Source organism: Rhineura floridana, chromosome 12 (genome assembly GCF_030035675.1).
Source record: "Rhineura floridana isolate rRhiFlo1 chromosome 12, rRhiFlo1.hap2, whole genome shotgun sequence".
In the NCBI taxonomy this organism is placed as follows: Eukaryota; Metazoa; Chordata; class Lepidosauria; order Squamata; family Rhineuridae; genus Rhineura; species Rhineura floridana.
Genome location: NC_084491.1, coordinates 23,369,613 through 23,386,441, shown reverse-complemented (window position 1 = coordinate 23,386,441; position 16,829 = coordinate 23,369,613).

Sequence of the window (16,829 nt, the reverse complement as noted above, 5' to 3'; positions counted from 1 at the left end):
TGGAAGCTTCATAATCGGCTTTCCACAATAATCTAATCACAAGCAGGACATGTGTGGATCTCGAGGCCGACAACCAAATATGGAAAATGCAGGTTTTGCACTTAGGTATGGATGGGCCTTAAGACAACCTTGTGCAACAACCCTCAGGTCTTTAGAACTGCCTAGGTCATGTATCTTGAGGGCAAGTTCTCAAATTACCAACTTCTGTAATCTAAAGGAATATTTCTAAATAATAAACTCTATCATTACACTGGGTACATTCATTTTCCAACCCTCCATAAAAAACAAACACCAACAACACTGTCATTGCTAGCAATAACCTTGAATTTTTTTTAAAAAAAAACTCCTCTCCTCTCTTGTCAATTCTGTGAATAATAGGACTGAAAGGGCATTAGCATATGTCCAAACCTCTCACATTCTTCCTGGGAACTGGCTACAGAATTTCTGCTGGCCGTGTGCAGGATGCCTGTCATACATGCTACAGTTGTTACTTTCCTTTTTCAAAGGAATTTCAAAGCCTAGGAGAGTATGCACCTCCCATGGCAACATCACACAGAAGTCAATTGTTGACTCATTTAACAGGGACCCCTCCTACTTCTGTGCAAGGCAACCCTTTCGCTTATTCAAAGGACGCATCCCCAATGGGGCTACTGAGCAGTGTCAGTCAAAACTAGCCTGGATTGATGCATCACCTGCTCATGGGCAAGTATGTGTGATGTGCACATGAAGGGGGGAAGATGTGGGGTCTTTCAGAGGGTTTCACATCTTTCTCTTCTGTGAAGCATAAAGCTGTTGTACTGACACAGAATCAAAAAGCTTCCTGCCAACTGCAGCTTTGTGGAGCAGTGGATTTAATTTTTCTTGAAAATCTTGCCCAGGGCTATTTTGAAAAGTACATTGCTGTTGTGGTTACAAAGTGATGCATTTGTTTCACATGAATGCTAGCAGAATCCAAACCAAACTCATTCCCTTCTGTACGATTTCTAGTGCCGGGTTTCAGGGAGGGCAGGAGACAAGCTCAGATGCTCCACAAGAAGATGCGCCTGACTCTTGACATTAAAGATTCATTTGGCTTGAGGACTTGTTTGGGTTGTGCAGATGATTGAAAATGGCAGAGAAGCTCAGAGTTGGCTTGAGAGATTGTTCATAAGGAGAGGGAGGAGGCAAATTTAGTATCATCTTTCATTGCACAATACTCAGTTTGTGACCGGGGTGTCTAAATCAATGCTTTCTGCTATATAAACCTGCCCGTTTGCTAAGATCACCGGTGGCTTCGGGGGTTGCTACTGTTGGGCTCCCACCAAGGTCCATGTCCCCTTGGAACCTCCTGCCTGTTGATTTTCCCTCTCCAAGTAAGTAAGCCGTGAAAGAAGCAAGGAAAAGGAGCAGTAACTTCCACACACATTGTCCTGTCTCTCTCTTTTTCTCTCTCTCTGAGGTGGTCAATAGGTACTAGTCATGATGGCTACTTCTGTCTCCACCATTAGAGGCAGTATGCTTCTGAATACCAGTTGATGGGAATCACAAGCAGGGTGAGAGCTCTTGCACTCACATCCTGCTCGCAAGCTTCTCACAAGTATCTGCTTGGCCACTATGAAAACAGGATGCTGGACTAGATGGGTCTTTGGTCTGATTCAACAGAGCACTTCCTATAGCCTTATGATTGTTTCCAGAGGGATAGGCAGGCAAATGGGCAGCAGCTACATTGGAAGAAGGAAGAGGTGTGCACACTCACTAAGAACAAGATCTCCCTCCTCTTCCCCCCCAAACAAGAACCCCACCTTGACTTATTAGACCATCATCAGAGGCTCTGCATTGATTGCTCCAAACTTCAGAGGTTAGTTGAGTGGCAACTAGGATAGTTTGTACTCTGTGGTCTTACCCCATCTCTGAAACATCCTCCCCATACATTTCCACATGGTGCCTATACTTTTATCAATTAGTCACCAAGCGAAAACAGCTTTATTTACCTGGGTTTTTGCTTAAATGATTTTATGATGTCCTGTTTTGATGCTGTTGCTTTTGGCCATTGGATTTTGAATGGAGATGGTGGTTTAAATATGCTTCTTGTTTTTTAAAAAATCATTTTTTGTTGTATAAGCACAGTTCAAGCACAAACTATGGAAAGGCAATGTAAAAAAAGGTAGGACTGCCTGGGCCATTGTGGGTTGGAAGATTTGATTGACTATGTGTCCTGCTGTTCCTTGTGTTAGTCCCTACAAGAAACATTACTAGGTGTGTATCTATATCTGACCAATTTTACTGGATGGCCAGCAAAATTTAAGCTGTTTTTTTTTCTTTTGGTTGAATGACGCTAATAAAATGGTGACTTAAAAAGTAGCATTATTCAGTTGGTGTAGCTAAGACTTCATCATAAATTCCACATAGCTATTTGACTATAATCAATCTAGTTTTAATGTGTTTTTCATACAATCATTATGTTGGAAGGGACCCCAGAGGTTTTTGATGCATTAGTGGACTATATGCTTGTGCATATTGATTGATTATCTTGCAGGGTGAAAATACGTCGAACAAATAAAAAATAAGAACACTTATTTTTGTTCCTTTTTCCCCCTTCCCCCATGATATTTTTTTGGGAATGCTGGTTGCCAAATGCATCCCATTAATCTGCAGATCTCCTGTGCAGCAAGGAGTATAAGAGGACTTCCTGCCTGACAGGTGCTTGCTGAGCAACAAGGTCTACCTAAGCTCTGATGATTTCAGTTCTGGTTTTGTTCTTTGTTCTTGACTCCTGTCTTGTTCTACTGGTCTTCTGGCCCTCCCTCTGATCTTCCCTCTGATGCTGATGGCAAACTGCATTGCAAAATTTGAATAAGTGCAAATTCTGAAGGATGGCTATGTTTCAGTTCTCACATTGTTTCGGAAAGAGTGAATTTGATAGATTTGGCTTGAAATGCAAACTGAACTGAATTTCTCACCTATTCCTGTGGCTTCAGCCCTCCAGGCAAATCAATCAATCAATCAATCAATCAATCAACCAATCAATCAATCAATCAATCAATCAATCAATCAATCAATCAATCAATCGTTTATTCGACCCCAGGCAAATCTTTATACCAGCTCTCTGCCACATCAGTCTCAAACTTCTAGTCCTCATTTTCCAAGTTCTCCTCCTCTCTGTTCTGTTCCCTTATGCAAGCTTATCCATTTCCATTCTGGGAAAGCTCGTTTGCAGCCAATCAACCTTTTTTTGCATCTCACACTCTCCTATCTATCTACTCTCCTATCTATTTCTAAGCATAGAAAGCCTTCTGTTCTCAGTTCATTGAATAGTTTTTCTCTCCCTTTTTAAATTATTTCTGAAGGACCATTTCATTCAGAAAGCCTTTCCTGAACAATTCTAGTTTTACATTATTAGCACACACACACACCACAAAACCTGCCATTTGGCTTCCTTACCTCATCCTTATCTTATGTAGTTCATCCTCCTCTGCCAGTTCTATCAGTCTAACATAGTTTGTAAATCCTCTGAGCAAGTGCTTCTGTACAGGATCTAGCATATTTTTGAAACTAAATCAAGATTGAGGTTGCAATTTTACTGGGCCAAGTTCAACGTTCTGGTTCTGGTATACAAAGCTTAATGCAACTTGGGACCAGGATACCTGAAAGACTGTCTTACTCTTTATATACCCAGTCGGTCACTGCCACTTTGCAGTTGAGGGCCCCCTGCAGATACCATCTCCTCAGGAAGTCCGTTCCACATAGCACAGGAAGTGGACCTTTAGTATTGTGGCACCAACACTTTGTAATTTTTAAAATGTTTTTAATTGTTGTAAACCGCCCAGAGAGCTTCTGCTATGGAGCGGTATACAAATGCAATAGATAGATAGATAGATAGATAGATAGATAGATAGATAGATAGATAGATAGATAGATAGATAGATAGATAGATAGATAGATACCTCCCCTTAAATATTAGACATTTCTGTTACCTTTTTGGTGCCTACTAAAGACCTTCCTCTTTCAACAAACCTTTTCAGTAAAGACCTTATCCCAGTCTGTGTCTGTGTTGGAATTGTTTTTTAAGATGTTTTTAAAGCTTTTTTTAAAAGATATTTTAAAGATGTTTTGTTTAAATATGTTTTCAAAGATATTTTGTTTTAATATGTTTTGAAGTCTTCTTTAAAAGTATTTTGCTTTTAAGATGTTTTAGAGTGCTTTTAGCGTTTTGCTTACCACCCTGGGCTCCTTCTGGGAGGAAAGGCGCAATATAAATTTAAATAAATAAATTTAAGTGCATTTACCTGGGAGTGTCAGTAAAGAACTCTGTGGGTCCTACTTTTGAGTAAGCATGAACAAGACTGGGATGAATCTGTTAATTTTTGATGGATGAATCTGTCAGTTTCATATGGATTAGGGATGGATGAATCTGTCAATTTTAGTTTCTCTCATTTTCTCACTTTTCCAGTCATATATTCAGTTTGTCACATTTCTGCATGGAAATTTGACATCATTTTAGTGTGCATTTCTCCTAATATGTGTGCAGTTTTTCAAAACAGTATGTATTGTGTCATTTTCACTAGTGCATACATTGTTAGACACACTTTCCCCACATGTATGCATTCTGAATTTTATTTTATTTATTTATTGAAGTATTTATAATCCACCCTTTCAGGTGGTATACAACATAAATTTGACATCATTTTAGTGTGCATTTCTCCTAATATGTGTGCAGTTTTTCAAAACAGTATGTATTGTGTCATTTTCACTAGTGCATACATTGTTAGACACACTTTCCCCACATGTATGCATTCTGAATTTTATTTTATTTATTTATTGAAGTATTTATAATCCACCCTTTCAGGTGGTATACAACATAAAAAATGTAAATATACTAACTTCAAATCAATTCTGACTTATTGCGACCCTATGAATAGGGTTTTTGTGGTAAGAGGTATTCAGAGGTGGTTTTACCATTGCCTTCCTCTGAGGCTGAGAGGCAGTGACTGGCCCAAGATCATCCAGCAAGTTTAATGGCTGTGTGGGGATTCAAACCCTGGTCTCCCATAGTCCAACACTCTAACCATTATGCCATACTAGCTCTTAAACAACATACAGGATTATAATAAAATCTGTAAAAGTATAATTAAAAACATCAGTAAATACTGCTTGGTTAAACAAAACAAAAAATCATAGTGCAAAAGTCCTGTCTAAACAATACAGTTTTCACCAAGACATCTAAAAGAAGGCAGGGCTGATTCCTATACATGTTGCTTGGTTGGAGTACTGGATCATAAAATTCAGAGAACTGCATATGTTGAAGGACAGCTACATTTTGGTTTGCATATTGTTTGGGGAAGTGCAAATATGGTAGATTTACATTAAAATGTGAGCCACACTGAATCTCCCCCATCCCAAATGCAAGTTGATGTGGTAGTGGTAATAGTGGTGATGGGTGTGTAGTGGTCATAGTGGTGGTAGGGATTCTATCATTCAATGGGATTTCTCTTTGAGGTCTATTGGGAAGTTTGGAGAAACTAGGAATTCCCATTTTGAGCTTCAGTCCTGGCTTGAGAAGGTAAAACTAGCTGAATAATATTCCATATTGCAGTCTCGCTTCCTTTCTTCTTTCCCTTCCTTCATGACTTCACCTTTTTTTGTCCTTCCTTCTCCCTCCTGAGCACACTGAGAAATGCACTGTGGGACAATCACACTACAGAAAACTTTAAATACAAAGCAGCCAGAAAACATTACTTACATGGATACAGAGATACTCACCTGCAGGCTACAAAGACCTGGCACCAAGCCTGACAGCATGAGGTCCAAGCTTGGTGGTCTTTAGCCAGCCAGAGAAGAGCTCCAGCAGTGGTTGTACATAGCAAAGTCCTTAGCTTGCTATTCTGTATCGTTGCAGGAAGTGGAAGCAAGTTGTACCATTGGATGGGGTTTGCAATGCACCAGACTGATGCTGAAAGTGCCAGAGTTATGAATGGTAAAATGACTGGCGGAATTATTCTGGTAGTTAGACTTATTAACAGTGCTGATTCAGGGGGGGGAGGTAAGATCCCCTTGGTGGGCTCAATCCTAGCCATAGCCCAGGGTGAAAGAGCAGGTCAGTAAGTGATCGTGGCTTATTTCCTGCCTGAGTGAATACATGGGGGCAATGAGCAGCAGCTTGGGGATGTCATTGGCTGTGGACCCTTCAAGGGCTCTGAGGCTTTGGCAGCTGCCTGAGGGTGTTGATCCCTAGAACACTGGAAACATTCGGATTCCAACTCAGGCTATCAAGTCATCTAACTAGGGGGTACATTATTTTTAATGCAAGGGCTGCATTCCCTTGTGAGAAACCTTTTGGGTGCGGCATGCCAGTCGGGGGCCAGATGCAAAAAGTGGGCAGGTCAGAGGCAAAAGCGGGCAGAACAGCAGATGTGATTCTTACCTCTGTACAATAGGCTACATTCCAGCTACACGGAAGGAGAGACTTCTCTATCCTCCATCCAGGCAAGCAAAAACACCGTTGGAAAACGTAGTGCAAAGGCATGTTCCAGCCAGGCAAAAGCACTTGAGGAGCATGTAGAGCTGGGCCGATAAGATGTGTGGCCTGAGATAAAGCCAGTGTGGCCTCAGGAGGGTGCTTAGCCTGGCCGGAGTCCCAAGGGCCTGCTAGAAAGGCCTGGGAGCATCTGGCCTCTGAAACTGAGGCTCCCTGCCCCTGTTCCAGCTAGTTTTGGCTTACTACATGTACCGGCAGCAGCTCTCCAGGAGTCATGCCCAGCCCTGCCTGGAGATGCCACGTAAAGCATATTCTTCATCACTGCATGAGTGAATAAGCTATCACTGAGCTACAAAGCCAAAGACCATCTAGAATACACGGTACAGCTTGCATCTTTGGCCCATCTGCACTATCCATTCAAAGCACTATGATGCCACTTTAAACAGCTCCAGCTTCCCCCAAAGAATCCTGGAAACTGTACTTTGTTAAGAGGACCTCTTTATTCTCAGCTGGCCTCAGACCTATAAAACATCTGCGAAAGACTCCATCTGCACTACACATTTCAAGCAGTACCAAACTACATTAAACAGCCATAGCTTCCCCCAAGGATCCTGGGAAATGTAATTTGTTAAGAGTGCTGAGAGTTGTTAGGAGACCCCTATTCGCCTCCTAGAGCTAAAATTTCCGAAGTTCCCTGGGAAGGGGGTTTGATTGGGAAACTACTCTGGGAATTGTAGCTCTGGGACAGGAATGGGCTTCTCCTAACAGCACCCTTTAACAAACTACACTTCCCAGGATTCTTTGGGGGAAGCAGTATTGTTTAAAGTAATGTGACACTGCTTTTAAATGTGTAGTGCAATGGGGCCTTTTTAGATGTCTTTTAGGTTTGTTCTCAGGTCATGGCCAGCCAAGAATAAAAGAGTTGCAAGAGGCCCTGTGTGACTAGCCCAGCTCAGTGTCTCTGAGTTGTATTGCTATGGTGTTTCATGGTTCCTGACTCTGTCAGAAAGACGCTAGTAATGAGTACAATGTTTTGCATAGTGCATTTCCCCCCCCAGCATAGTGTTTCTTTGCTGCCTGGCCTAGTAATAATTATTTACTTGCTGCGCTAAGGCTAAGTGATAGCCCATCTGTTATTCACCCCTAAAGTGCATACTGTTCCAAAAACCTTGGCACCATTATGAAGAAAGTTTTCCCCCCTAAAAAAGAAAACACCATCCCAGTGCTTTACCATCCCACGTTGCCACAGGGCTCAATAATCTATAGCTCATGTAATAATTTCATTTAGCGGAACAATAAAAGTCAAATTAGTTTCTGGGAGACGGTTATGTATGGTAATCTGGATTACTGCAGCCTCCAACAGTCTGTATTAGCATTGTAATGTTATTTCTGCCCTTGGGATGCTGGCAGTGGGGTTCTTTATATTTTTTAGTTTATATGTATTGAATCATTATGAAAGCTGAGTCCTTAAACTCCATGATAAATGGATTTGTAAATATTTAAAAGAATCTGCAGTAATGATGACCGTAACATCAGAAATATCACATCTTTCCCTAGCCTCATTTAAAGAGGACAGCTACCGCTAGTTCAAAACACTCCTGAGGGATTTTGTTTGCACGGACTGAGGAGAAAATAGAAGGTTAGGAGGATTGTCGAGTTCAGACGCCATTCAGAACATGCATGCAGCCTTGACCAATTCCCCTTAAATTCTAATGCTCCTATCCTTAACATTGGAATAAATATAACATTTGTTTTGCGTTCTTCACTGTTTTGACTTATACCTAGAAAATACCTGACATGATCAATGAACCTGACTCTCCACTCTCAAAGCCCTCTGAGGACATGAGGGGCTGGGTTCCTGAACCATCACAGAAGACAGTCAGATAAATGGCAACTCTAATCCTTTCCCTTCCCCTCTACCACTGCACCAAGCCCTTCAAATCATAGAAGGTATTTTAGCTGTACCAGTGTAACCTGGGTAAAAGAGTATGCTCCCTTTAACTTACAAGCAGTCACCATCCAGGGAAGTGGATCTAAACCCACACACACACACCTACCTGTTGCTGCAGCATTACTTAAACCATCAGTTGGTTCCAGGCTAGCGTTTGAGCAATACTCTGAGACCTCTCTACTTGTGATCGACTTTTGTATTTGACCTGATCTTTCATCCAGTTCCACACTGAACTATCCATGGTCCTGAAAATTTGCTGCCTAAGTTGCCACTTGGTTTGGAATACCAGAATGTGCCTGTTGCTTAGGATTTACAGGCTAGTGTTTGAGCAATACTCTGAGACCTCTCTACTTGTGATCGACTTTCGTATTTGACCTGATCTTTCATCCAGTTCCACACTGAACTATCCATGGTCCTGAAAATTTGCTGCCTGAATTGCCACTTGGTTTGGAATACCAGAATGTGCCTGTTGCTTAGGATTTACCCCATCACTTGCTGCAAGACATGATAATCCCTTGTCTTTGTGTTATGCCCCTGCCAGGAGAGTTCTCTCCGGAGGAAGACCAGGAGGCTCCGACTTTAGAGTCAATTCCATCTTAGGCTCCATCTGGAGGTGAGGAGCCAAATGAGGCTGAGGAAGAGTCATCTCCATCTAGGGTGAGTTTGGCCTCTGATATCAAGGCTGAATGGGTTCCATGCCCAAGATAAAGGCATTGCCTCAAATGCCAGTTGGAGACCCAGCCCATTTGGAGAAGTGCCCAACTACAGGCAAGGTCTCCTTGGGAGTAAAGGGCTCCTCGGGAGTAACAGTCTGGCTGAAGGTGGTTAATAGGAGTCAGATGAGGTGGGGGGGGTGGCTCCAGCATATCCAGCTAAAAAAAACCTGGTGATTGGCTAGAAGAGCTGCTGGAACAATGTTTATGTACCAGCTTTATACTTAGCTGATCTCCCACTGACTTCAAGCCTGACCCTGAACTATCCCAGACCTATCTCTGGAATTGCCCTTGTCCTGCTTTGTCCACAGACTGACTGGACCCTGATCTTGGACTGCTGTGACCTTGCCTATTGCCTGACCCTTTATTGTGGACCCTGCTTGTGTGGACCCTGACTTTGGACTGGCCCTGGATACTGCTTTTGTTACTGCCCATATTTGCGTTGTTTCTGGCAAGTCTCTTGCTTCCTCAGTAGCCTAGTGAGAACAGAACATTTTGACAGCTCCAGTAGATGGTCGTCACCATGGAACATCCTCCTCAGAGGGACTTCACTACTCCTGTTTTATACTTGATCAAGAATCCCTGACTTAGCTTACTCCTCTGGGTCATGCCTCATAGTTTTATTGATTCCCACCAGCCCTCTAAGGACTTCTTACATTTCCCTTCAAGTCTGAGGATGCCTTTGCAAGGGCTGATGAGAAGAGAGAGATTTTCAGGGTATGGCCTATAACCCTTAGTTTCTCTGAGCATAGGTCTTTTCCAAGTCCTTCTAAGTTTAATAGCCTACAAATTGGCTAAACATAATGTTGGTTCTTGCACCTGCACTATACACCGGTCTCAAACTTTCAAAACAAGAAGGTTTTTTTATTGATAAACATGCTGAGAGATGAAAGACATGAAAGAACACATGTCATTGTGGACAAGGAATCAAAAGATAAAAACAATCCTAACTTCTCTGTCTAGTTGTACCATGGTGAATCTATGATATGCTGGTTTTAAAAAGAAAAGTGCTAGGTTAGGGCTCATGCACTCACATCTTGATATCAGAAAATATAAGGGATAGCAGTTCCCCAAGAGAAGGTAAAATCTGACATGGCACAAAATAATGTTTTCAAAAGAGATGCTAAGATCTTTCATCAAAATCTAACCATCAGCTACTAGAGCTAAACATCAACTCCATCAGTGGCCTGAGATAACTGTTGAGTTAGGCCCTGCCCCCACATTCCCAAGGACTACTTAAGACCCTTGTGCCCTGAGAGATGGCAGAATAGAAGAAGCCATCCATTCTTGAAGATGGCCCAAGAGAATTATTGTTCTCTATTTTGTACAATAGTGTTAATACCTAAAATTGTAAACTGCCTTGGTTGCTTTGGCAGAGAATGATATTTGAAAAGGAATATAAATGCAATAAATAAACAATAAACAAGAAGTTTAGCTTCTGGGATGATCATCCATCATCCCCCTAAATGATGCAATTCAGAAAAGGGGCAACTGCAAACCTTTCGCACAACTCCTGAGTTTGCTGACAGCTTTGGTCTAAATTGCCATTGTAATTTGCTTGTGGTGGAGGTCATAGTTGGGAAGTCCAAGAGGAGTCTTCCAAAACTAGGCATGTCAACCATATTCCTTGTCTTCAGTGAAGTCATTATTGATCCATCCTGAGAAAAGCACAGAGCTCCTGTACTGAAACACAAAGCTCTGGGGAGGAGGTTCTATGACAATGCGCATCTGCTGGCGATGTCAGCGACATAGGATTAGCCTGTTTTACAGCATAGAAAATTTCAGCAAGCATACCTTCCAGACTTCCCTGTTCCGCACAACTAAGTCTCCCCCTATGTTGCATCAAGTTACCCTAGCACAAGACAATCTGTTCTGAAAAGAAAGAGAAACAGCTGGTTATGCACCCAGTGGTGAAATGTTCTGGTTCCCATTCAACGCTAAATGCACAGTGTGTTAATAACTGAACAACAGAAAGAGGGCTGTAAGGAAATCAAACAAAATATGGAAACCTTTGGTCTAGTCTTTCCCCCATAATACCATCAAAGGTGGAAAACTAAGGAACATTCCTAAGGGTCTGTATAGTCCCTATCCTGAACATTCTCTCTCTCTCTCTCTCTCTCTCTCTCTCTCTCTCTCTCTCTCTCTCTCTCTGTTTCTAGTTATTGCATTCTCTGCTGCTGCTTCAGGTTCAAATCACACCTCATACTAGCCCTATTTATTCATGACACACATGTTGATCCTTATCATTTTGGAAGGTGGGGACTATGTTTTTAGCCCCATCCTCGTGTCATTACTTCTTTTTCTATCTTGTGCATAGTTATCTGCAGAGAAATGCCAAGGTACAAACACATGCTCATGAGTAGGGACTCCATACAATCAGGACACCTGGTTGTGTGATTGTTAATCATGCACATAAGCAGGTGCTTGTGCAATGTTGCGTAAAGGAGTAGCAATGTCAACACAGCAAAGCCCTATGCACCAATAATTCCAAACAGGGCTACTCTCTCCCTTATTTCTATAGTGCCAGGTCATTCACAAACATTAGTTTATGCCAGGAGTAGGGAATCTGTGCTCCTCTAGATACCTCTGGACATCAGCCGGCATGGCTGGTAGTTAGGGATGATGGGAATTGTCATACAGGGACATCTTTGCAGGGGTTTTTTACTCTGACTTATACTTTTTGTTGCCTTCATTTGGTAGATATTGACCAAGGACAGAAAGTAAGTCTGTGAAAAACAAAGTGTCTTAATCTATGCATGTGAGAGCATTCACACCAAATCCCAGATGAACATTTGCAAACATTCTTTCAGGACTGAGGACATCGCTCCAAGTGAGCCCAAGCGGTTATTAGTTTTGCTAGTTGTTTAAGCAAGAGGATAAATAAAGCACTCCCAGTATACAGCTTGCTGAGGTCTTTACCTGCATTAAAGCTGTAACAAATGCACTGCCTTCAAGACCACATATCTTTGCATTCTCCAGTCAGATCTAATTCCAATTCACAACACTTTGGAAAAATTCACATTCAACTACTAACAGAATGAGATGCTCTTAATTTTTTGTTTTTAATTATCTTTGCTCCCGCCACCCTGCCACTGCCAACTGGTTTAATTTATCCTCTCCAAACAGAAACCAAAATTGCCATATGGCTTGTCATAAGACCTTATTGAATGTAGCTTCTTTGAGCCAGAGCTAGCATCCTAGAGAAATGGCAAAGGCCTCCTTAAGTTGGAAAATGTGCTGAAAGGGGAAACCATAATGGTGTGGTTTGGAGCAACTTCCTTACAAGGGAAGGCTAAAACATATGTAGTTTTGTGTTCTCTGGAGCATTTAGGATCAGGGTACCTGAAGGACCACCACTCACCACATGTATCATTCTTCAGAGACCTTTCTCCAGGTGTCAATACTGAGTAAGGTGCTGCAGATGGGCCTCTTTGGACAGGGCCTTTTCAGTGGGGGCATCAGAGCTGTGGGATACCTTTCCCAGACTTGTCTGGTGTCATTTCTGTATTTAGTTAACATACCAAAGAACATGACCTTTTAACTGTTTTAGGTTTAAGCTGGCATGGTCAATGAGTGGCCTTCAGCTTAGTTTCATGCTACCTTTGGCCTGTGATGAGAAGGAATGGGGAAATAGGAGAAAGAAATGAGTTGCAGAAAATGAGATGAAAGGGGAGAGTCCAGCCACCCTTGGCTATGGCCCCACCCACTTTTGATTCTGCTAGTGCATGACAGATTACCTCAGAGGGAATGCAGGCCTCAAGAGAAAAAAAAAGTTGCCCAGCCCTGCTTTAAGTTGCTTTAACTCTCTGCCACTAGGCATCTTTGTACAGTAGTATTTATACTTTGAATTTTAAATTGTTTTATTTCTTTTTGTGCATTTCGCTGAGTATTTTGTTCTAGGGAAGCCTGTAAATACTGTAGGAGAATGTCCACACCATACATTTATAGCACATTTAAAGCTTCCAGTGAATCTTGGAAGTTGTATTTTTGTAGTGCTGAGAATTGTAGATCTGTGAGGGGTTAAGCTACAGTTCCCAGAATTCTATGGGGGAAGCCATGACTGTCAAAGTGGTATAAATGTGCTTTAAATGTATGGTGTGGATTTGACCTAAGTCAAATAAGCATCTTAATAAACAAACAAATGGATCCAGAGAAGTTCTCTCTCTCATCATATTAGAACATGGGGTCATGTGAAGAAAGTTGAAGTTCCTCAGAGGTGAGGGAAAGATACACCATACATGCTCAAGTGCACTTCATTTTTCTTTCACAGATTCTGGAGTTGATCCCTTGTGAGCCTTAAGCCTAGCCTGTATCCAAGAAGCAGGCAAAGATTTCTTGGCAATGGCCAGCCTTGGCACTAGCTAATCCATACACAGAAACATAGGAAGCTGCCTTATTTATACTCAGGCAGACCATTAGTCCATCTAGATTCATATTGTCTATACTGACCAGCAGTGGATCTCCAGAATTTCAGGCAGGAGTTTTTCCCAGCCCTCCCTGGAGATATTGTGAATTGAACTTGGGTCCTTCTGCATGCAAAGCAGATGCTCTGCCTTTGAGCTATGACCCCCTGTGAGGGACAGCACTTTTCTTGTTGCAGATAGAGAGGATTTATTCATTCCTGATATCATCTTGGTACATGCACTTCTGATGTTTACAGACTTCAGAGAGCTGCAGGGTAGGAGAATCTTTAGAGTCATCCTTTAAGATGTCAACAAAGGTTCAAGAAAAAATTGGCAAATCCAACAAGAAATGGATCTATCCTGTATGAAGTGGCCTTTGATCAGAGGCAAAATCAACTAAGTCTTGGATAGGGCAAAGTCAGAATGACTGATCTAGGTTCAATTTCTTCTCATTGTTACCAAAAATTGTCCTCCATTTCCAGCAATTTTTGTTGACATTCCTCTTAAAATGTTCATTTATCTTATTCTAGTATTTTGAACTCTACAGCCACCATTGTCATAATCACATAATCTCATAATAATACCATGTCATGCTGGCCTAAGCACAACATATCATTTGCTCTGGCTTCACCCACAAGAACACAGGGTGAGCTCTGTTGGATCAATGCAAGAGCCCATCTGTGATTTATATACTTTGGTTTATATGCTAATATTCTCATAATGATGCCATGCATCTGTACACAAGCTCATACCACTCCTGACTACATCTTGCCTTGCTGACTGCAAGAATGACAAGATTCCATTTACAAGGAATCAGTGGACCTGTGACAAAATGTGGCCACTAGCCACGATGGCTATGTTCTACATCCACTGCTGGAGGCAGTATAACTTTGAATGCCAGTGGCTGGAAACAGCAGGGCGGAAGAGTGGTGTTGTGCTCAGGTCTTTCTTGTGGGCTTCCCATAAGTATCTGGTTGGACTCTGTGAGAACAGGATGCTTGGCCTGATCTAGCAAGGCTCTTCTTATGTTGCTATGGAGTGCTGCTGTTCAGGATTTCAACAAATTTAATTTAATTTGTATGCATTTTATGTGCAAACATTTCTGTATTGCCAACATTAAAAGAAACAGCATAACGGTGAACAGTATAAGATCAACAAAAAATTGACATCCATAAACAAGTACAACATACATTCCTCAACCCACCCACACGTACACACAACCCAAGCATTCTGTGGCTACTGAGTATTAGGCTGTGTTTGTGTTCACACACTTAGCAGTTTTCTCACAAATATTGTGTGTGTGTGGGTTGTATTTCTGCAAATCCTGGGGTTCCCCCAAGCCTGCTGATATACCTCCTTCTTGAATGTTGATTATGCCATTTTGGCAACATAAGTAGTGGCAATCACAACCTGAAAATTGGCAATAGTGGGAATAATGGCAGGGAGGAATTCCTTCTCCTTCAAAGTTACAGAGACCACTAAATTTTTTAGACACAGTCTAAAAATCTAGCACTTACTGTTCCTGACATATGCATGAACATCTGAAAATGTGGAATATGCCAGAGAACACCTTCAAAAGCCTGTAGATGTTAAATGAACTCTAATGAAAAGAACGGAATCCTCAAAGGGTCAAATCTTGTGTAAATAACTGATGTCCTGCAATGCCAGTTACTAAGAGCAGGAATTGGTGAGGGAGAGAGATTTGATCCAGTTTGAATTTAAGGCAAATCGATCAAATTCAAACTTTTCAAAACAATACTAGGACCAAAACACAGCCACGTTTCAACATTTGCAGTCATCCAAATATTAAGACACAGGTTTCCAACCAAACAATGGATTGAATCTAATGCTAGGCCTAGTCAGATTAGACATGTTGAAATTAATACACCTGCCTATCTTAGGGGCATTAATTTCAATGGGTCTACTCTGGTAGAGGTTAGTTGGATACAACCCAAAGTTTACAAATGTATTAGAGAAAAGTATGTATAGAAATGAAAATATTTGTGAAAATAACATACACAAATACATTATATTAGGGAATGGCGTTCCTGTAAAGGGGCATTTTTTGCCTCCACCCAATTGTATAGGAAGACTCGGGAAAGATCTCGAAGCTTTCTTGTTATGCCACGTGAGATCAAGGGGCCAATCAGGTTCAGGTTTGAGTGGCTTATTTAAGGCTGCTCCTTCCTTTAGCGTTCGCCTTTTTTGCCTCGCGGCACCCGCCCTCCCACCCTCGTCAGTATGGGCTTTGCTAGTCACCATAATGGGGCTGAGTAGGATTTTTTTGGGGGGGATCCTGATTTCAGAATCCCTTTGGTTTTGCCTACTTCATACTGCTTGGGTTTGATTCGATTGGCTTCCCGGGTTGGGTTGTGGTGTGTCTGCTTGGCTGGTGTGGAATTCGGGCAGGTGAGGTATATTGGGGTTATATTCAGGCGGTTAAGGCATATAGGGAAAAGGGCACTCCCTAGGGAACCATCAAAGCTTAATGCCTGGTGGCGATCTGGGGAGTGTCCTTGTGGGACCTGCTTGCGCATCAGGTTGAATGCCTGTACGGCGGGGCCATGGTGCGGAGGTTGGAACCGCAGCTGACTCCAACAGCAAGGTGGGAGGTTTTCACCCGTGTCCTTGACTCTGGAGTCACGGTCTGATGAGAATTATTTGCCTTTAGAAGGCGTGGGAGTATTCCCACACAAGTAGGAGGTCTCACCTGCCCGAAGCAATTTAATCTGAAGAATTGGCTTATCTGCATTTGATGTAGAATGTTATATTTAATAAATATAACATTATTCCACCTTGTGTCACGAGTCTTCTTTTGTGTGGGGGCAAAGTTGCTTCCAAAAATGTGTACATTGGTGAAAGCTGCATACAAAAATGTGTTTTAGGAGAAAATCCCACTAAAATGCTGATGTATTTTCATGAGGAAAAAAATGCAAACTGGAAAAATGATGATTGATTTATTACATTTATACTCCACCTTTCTTTTCATCATAGAAACCCAAGGCGGCTTACATATGGTTCCCAGAAGGTCTTCCATTCTGCTTCAGCTTAGCTTCAGCAGGGCACTGGCCTCCTGTGCCTTCAGACCATAGCCTGGGAAATGGGGAGAACTGAAATTGACACATCCTTCCATCCCTAGTGAAGATGGATGTTTTCTTGGTAAATTAAAAGGACTCACATAACTTTTTTTTAGATAAAGCAGGTTTGTTTTAAATAAGAGGAGACAACTTATTTTGTGTTTGGAAGGTCCACTTGAAGGGAGATCTATGGACTGAAAATCAAACACCATGACAATTCAGCTTAACACA